Source organism: Trichomycterus rosablanca, chromosome 21 (assembly GCF_030014385.1).
Source record: "Trichomycterus rosablanca isolate fTriRos1 chromosome 21, fTriRos1.hap1, whole genome shotgun sequence".
Classification (NCBI taxonomy): Eukaryota; Metazoa; Chordata; class Actinopteri; order Siluriformes; family Trichomycteridae; genus Trichomycterus; species Trichomycterus rosablanca.
In genome coordinates this window covers 19,501,594-19,507,700 of record NC_086008.1, presented here as the reverse complement: position 1 = coordinate 19,507,700, position 6,107 = coordinate 19,501,594, and the positions used below count along the sequence as shown (strand labels likewise).

Below are 6,107 nucleotides of genomic sequence, written 5' to 3'. Positions count from 1 at the left end.
CTGATACACAATCTAGTGCACTATGTAGGGAACATAAATCCATGATCTGATACACAATCTAGTGCACTATGTAGGGAACATATATCCATGATCTGATACACAATCTAGTGCACTATGTAGGGAACATAAATCCATGATCTGATACTCAATCTAGTGCACTATGTAGGGAACATAAATCCATGATCTGATACACAATCTAGTGCACTATGTAGGGAACATAAATCCATGATCTGATACACAATCTAGTGCACTATGTAGGGAACATATATCCATGATCTGATACACAATCTAGTGCACTATGTAGGGAACATAAATCCATGATCTGATACACAATCTAGTGCACTATGTAGGGAACATAAATCCATGATCTGATACACAATCTAGCGCACTGTATAGGGAACATAAATCCATGATCTGATACACAATCTAGTGCACTATGTAGGGAACATAAATCCATGATCTGATACACAATCTAGTGCACTATGTAGGGAACATACGTATATCCATGATCTGATACACAATCTAGTGCACTATGTAGGGAACATATATCCATGATCTGATACACAATCTAGTGCACTATGTAGGGAACATAAATCCATGATCTGATACACAATCTAGTGCACTATGTAGGGAACATACGTATATCCATGATCTGATACACAATCTAGTGCACTATGTAGGGAACATACGTATATCCATGATCTGATACACAATCTAGTGCACTATGTAGGGAACATAAATCCATGATCTGATACACAATCTAGTGCACTATGTAGGGAACATATATCCATGATCTGATACACAATCTAGCGCACTATGTAGGGAACATAAATCCATGATCTGATACACAATCTAGCGCACTATGTAGGGAACATAAATCCATGATCTGATACACAATCTAGTGCACTATGTAGGGAACGTAAATCCATGATCTGATACACAATCTAGTGCACTATGTAGGGAACATAAATCCATGATCTGATACACAATCTAGTGCACTATGTAGGGAACATAAATCCATGATCTGATACACAATCTAGTGCACTATGTAGGGAACATAAATCCATGATCTGATACACAATCTAGTGCACTATGTAGGGAACATAAATCCATGATCTGATACACAATCTAGCGCACTATGTAGGGAACATATATCCATGATCTGATACACAATCTAGTGCACTGTGTAGGGAACATAAATCCATGATCTGATACACAATCTAGTGCACTATGTAGGGAACGTAAATCCATGATCTGATACACAATCTAGTGCACTGTGTAGGGAACATAAATCCATGATCTGATACACAATCTAGTGCACTATGTAGGGAACATATATCCATGATCTGATACACAATCTAGTGCACTATGTAGGGAACATATATCCATGATCTGATACACAATCTAGTGCACTGTGTAGGGAACATAAATCCATGATCTGATACACAATCTAGTGCACTATGTAGGGAACATAAATCCATGATCTGATACACAATCTAGTGCACTATGTAGGGAACATATATCCATGATCTGATACACAATCTAGTGCACTGTGTAGGGAACATAAATCCATGATCTGATACACAATCTAGTGCACTATGTAGGGAACATAAATCCATGATCTGATACACAATCTAGTGCACTATGTAGGGAACATATATCCATGATCTGATACACAATCTAGTGCACTGTGTAGGGAACATAAATCCATGATCTGATACACAATCTAGTGCACTATGTAGGGAACATACGTATATCCATGATCTGATACACAATCTAGTGCACTGTGTAGGGAACATAAATCCATGATCTGAAATGAGTTTTTGCAACTTGGGATGTCTGCTTTGTAGTGTTAAACTTTATATTCGTTGTGGGACTACTTTTTGGCGGAAGGTATTGTCAATATTAAAGCATATTTAATATGAAATTCAGGGCTTCTTTGATTTATTTTCTTTCTTTATTTTGTAAAAACTGTTGTATAAAAGCAATAGAACACTCGAGGTCGTGTGTTATCGCGAATAACATCACGGCTGTGATTTGATCGCAGGCACGAACCGAAGGTGAGGGAGATAACACACTCCCTCTCGTGTTCTATTGCTTAAATATATTAAGTAAATGGGTTTATTTGGGAACTAAACCCAGAGCTTAAAGCTTTAATCTTCTACCAGCATAAATGTGTTTCATGGAGCATAAAGTGGGTGGAAGTTAAACAGTCACCAACCTACACTGAGCTTTACCACGTGATTGTAGCTGTTTGCTCGAGGAACGCTTTATCCTGGTCAGGGTCGCCGCGGGTCAGATTCATTGGGCGAAAGGCAGGGAACACACCGGACAGGTCGCCTGTCCATCACAGGCCACACACACACACACACACACACACACACTCTTTCTGTTTCAATTTCTAGTAGCTCCAGTTAACCTGACTGTGTGTCTTTGGACTTGTGAGAGGAAACCGGAGCTCCTGGAGGAAACCCTCACAGACACTTCTTCTTACTGTAAGGTGACAGCGGTACCCAGAGCACCACCTTGACGCCCATTTAAGGCGGTGTTTTTAAAAAATCAGCAGCATTAGTCGAGTCTTGTGCTTTTATCTTTGTGGCTTTATCTTGAGTTTGGTGTAAAAGAACTCCACTGGCCTGCACAGAGCCCTGACCTCAGTCCTAGAATAAAACTTTGGGATGAATTAGAACAGCGACTGTGAGCTTGGACTTGTATTAACATTTTATCAACCTCACAATTGCTGAAAGCAGAATTTTGATCGCGTCCCCACGTGCAGGGTCTCCATGTGCAAGGTCGTGTCTCGACGTGCAAGGTCGGGTCTCCACGTGCAAGGTCGTGTCTCCACGTGCAAGGTCGGGTCTCCATGTGCAAGGTCGGGTCTCCATGTGCAAGGTCGGGTCTCCACGTGCAAGGTCGCGTCTCCACGTGCATGGTTCAGTCTCCACATGCAAGGTCGGGTCTCCACGTGCAAGGTCGCGTCTCCACATACAAGGTCGCGTCCCCACGTGCCAGGCCGGGTCTCCACGTGCAAGGTCGGATCCCCACGTGCAAGGTCGCGTCTCCACGTGCAAGGTCGCGTCTCCACATACAAGGTCGCGTCTCCACGTGCAAGGTCGCGTCTCCACGTGCAAGGTCGGATCCCCACGTGCAAGGTCGCGTCTCCACGTGCAAGGTCGCGTCTCCACGTGCAAGGTCGGGTCTCCTCGTGCAAGGTCGGGTCTCCTCGTGCAAGGTCAGGCGGGTCTCCACGTGCAAGGTCGCGTCTCCACGTGCAAGGTCGGGTGTCCACGTGTATGGTCGCATCTCCACGTGCAAGGTCAGGTCTCCATGTGCAAGGTCGGGTCTCCATGTGCAAGGTCGGGTCTCCATGTGCAAGGTTGGGCGGGTCTCCACATGCAAGGTCAGGTCTCCACGTGCTTTTGGCCGTACAGCGTAGCTATTAAAGATATAAATATGCAAGCTATGTCGTGATTTTATCCACAAACAGCTGTATGACTGAGCTGTTTATCTGTGCTTAATGACGCGGGTCTGAATTTTACCCCCGAGGCCTTGAAAGATGCCAAATCCTCGACCGAAACGATTAATCAAAAGGTGCTCCTCTGGCACAGATTCTGAGATTCTGAGCCCCTGGGTTTGAATCTCGGCTCTGCTACCGGTAGGCTGGGCGCCCTCTAGTGGCTAATGCCTGCAGCAGACAAAATTGACTTCCAGTCTGCTGGGTGGGAAAGAACGGACTAATAATGGGCGCGGTTATCAACACTGTATAAGGACCTAGGTTGACCAGGGTTCCTGTACAGAAAGTGGAGCGGGCACTGAAGTATAGAAGAATAAGAAGGGATTAGTGGACTGCACACATATAGGTATGTGTAGTATGTGTCAGGTGAATGTACACCCTCCTCGGACGCCACCGGGGTCCCCAGCGGCGGATTGGCTACGCTAAATCGGGAGGAAAAAGGTCGCTCCTCAAACACGTGAGCGGGACGATATTATTCCCGAAGACTGTAAACAGAAACAGTGAAAAAAGTACCTGGCAGACGGGCGAGGTCACTCGAGCCGTGGCACCGCGGTAAGGTCACGGACGTGGACCGAATAGGATCTTCTAAAAGTGGACCCACCACATGAGCGAGGCCGGCGCCAGGATTATTTTAGTTCCTATCAGTGCTGTGATTCTTTATATGGGAATATTGGATTAATACAGACTAAATATATACATTATAGGACCAAAAGTATTTGGACGCCTGACCGCGAGCTTGTCGGACATCCTATTTAAAATAGACCGACCTCGATGTGATCTCTTCAGCTAGAACGACAGAACGACGCTCTTTTGAGAAGGCTTCTCATAAGGATTTGAAGCACGACTGTGGGAATTTGTGCCCGTTCTGGCAAAAGTTGACGTCCTTTGTATGGCTGATGCGTCTGAGCTTCAGCTTTGTGCACTGGGGTACAGTCATGCCGGAACAGGTAAGGTCCTTCCCCCACATGTAATTTCCTTTATTTACACCCGTTAGCAATTGTTGTGGCCGAACGAGTGTCCCAATACTTTTGTCCATTTAAATCTAGTTTGATTTTGAACGTTGATGACATTTTCCAGGAGTCCAAGAGAGCATAACTGGCATTTACTTAGCTCATGTATGTAGAATATGTGTTTGTGTTTTGGTGTGTAGGTGCTTAGATGCCCATTGACTCTGCACAGGCATGAAGGAAGCATGTGTCGGCCGCTCAGGTGGCGCACCAGAGTTGGGGTCTCGAATACATCGCATCGTATCGAATCTCAGCTCTGCCTTCCGACTGGGCCGGGCGGCTGCATGAACAACGACTGGCTGTTGTTTATAGGGTTAGGGGTAAGAAGTCGGATCACGGGTCCTCATAACTGGCGCTGACTGATGGCGCCTGCACAGGGCTGAGGAATAACGCTGGTGGGGGTGCGGCCCTCCGTACACAGTGCCCGTCGGTGTATGAACTCGACTCGTGCGGGTGAAAAATGCAGGCTGTACTGACTACGTGCCGGAGGGGGCGTAGTCACATGCTTTCCTGTTACCTTCACACGAGCGGATATTATTTAGGGGCGGCACGGTGACGCAGTGGGTCCTTTCTGTGTAGAGTTTGCATGTTCTCCCTGTCCAAAGACATGCAGTCAGGTTAACTGGAGCTATAAGGAATTGCTCAAAATGTGTGTGTGTGTGTGTCCTGTGATGGACCGGCGACCTGTCCGGGGTGTGTGTTTCCTGCCTTTCGACCAATGAATCACACCCACCGAGACCCTGACCAGGATCATTCAGTAGTGAAGCATTATTTACATCAGTAGTAAAGCATTAGGACGCCTCATGTCGTAACATAAACCAGCTATATAAAAAAATATTCGCGGTGCCGACGTCTCGTTTACGCGAGCTGCTACGCAACGGAAAAACACGCCAACTGCCGCGGGCGGTGGATACGACGCAGACGGAAACCCGCCCGGATTCAGCACTAGCCTCCGTGTTTCATCTGCTCACCCCGGTTGCTATTTATAAATCCATTAAAATGACAGGGTGTTTTATTTATTTTATTTTAAATAAACGTCGCTGCTATTCATTTAATCCCGACTTTTTTATTCGCCCTGCAGCTGCTCTTCTCTCTGCTTGCCAAAATGTATCTATCAGCAGTCTGTTTATTAGGAATCACTTACCGCCGCCGTTTAGACCTCATTAGTGCTGCTGCATTCCTAGCGGAGCTTACACGTTTTTTTTTTCTCCGAGCGACCCACATTATGTCGTGATTTTTTAGTCGACCCGGCCAACACAAACAATGCGTCTTACTCTCTCTGCTCTGCTCTGAACAATCTGGTCTCACTGCGGTTTACAAGATGTAACATAAAGCCTCCACAAGGGGGCGTTCACGTACAAGTTTATTTAATTATTATTGTTTTTCTCTGCACGCGAACCCATTACTGCTGAGATCTGGGAGTCCAAGGTTCGACTCGCAGTGGTGCTATCGGCCGGTCGGGCGCCCGCGCGAACTTTCTAGCCTGGACATTAAGAGGTGCGCTCTCAGTACCGGTCCCAAACTCAAATACTATGATATACAGACCAGATCTGCTGTAGTGACTCCTACATACCCTTGAATTTATT

General features: G+C 45.9%; 1 protein-coding gene across 1 annotated transcript in view; it reads left to right on the top strand.

Moving 5' to 3' along the window:
* Positions 1-6,107, top strand: part of fras1 (Fraser extracellular matrix complex subunit 1) — a 119,526-nt gene that overhangs the window by 26,736 nt on the left and 86,683 nt on the right. The window lies entirely within an intron of this gene.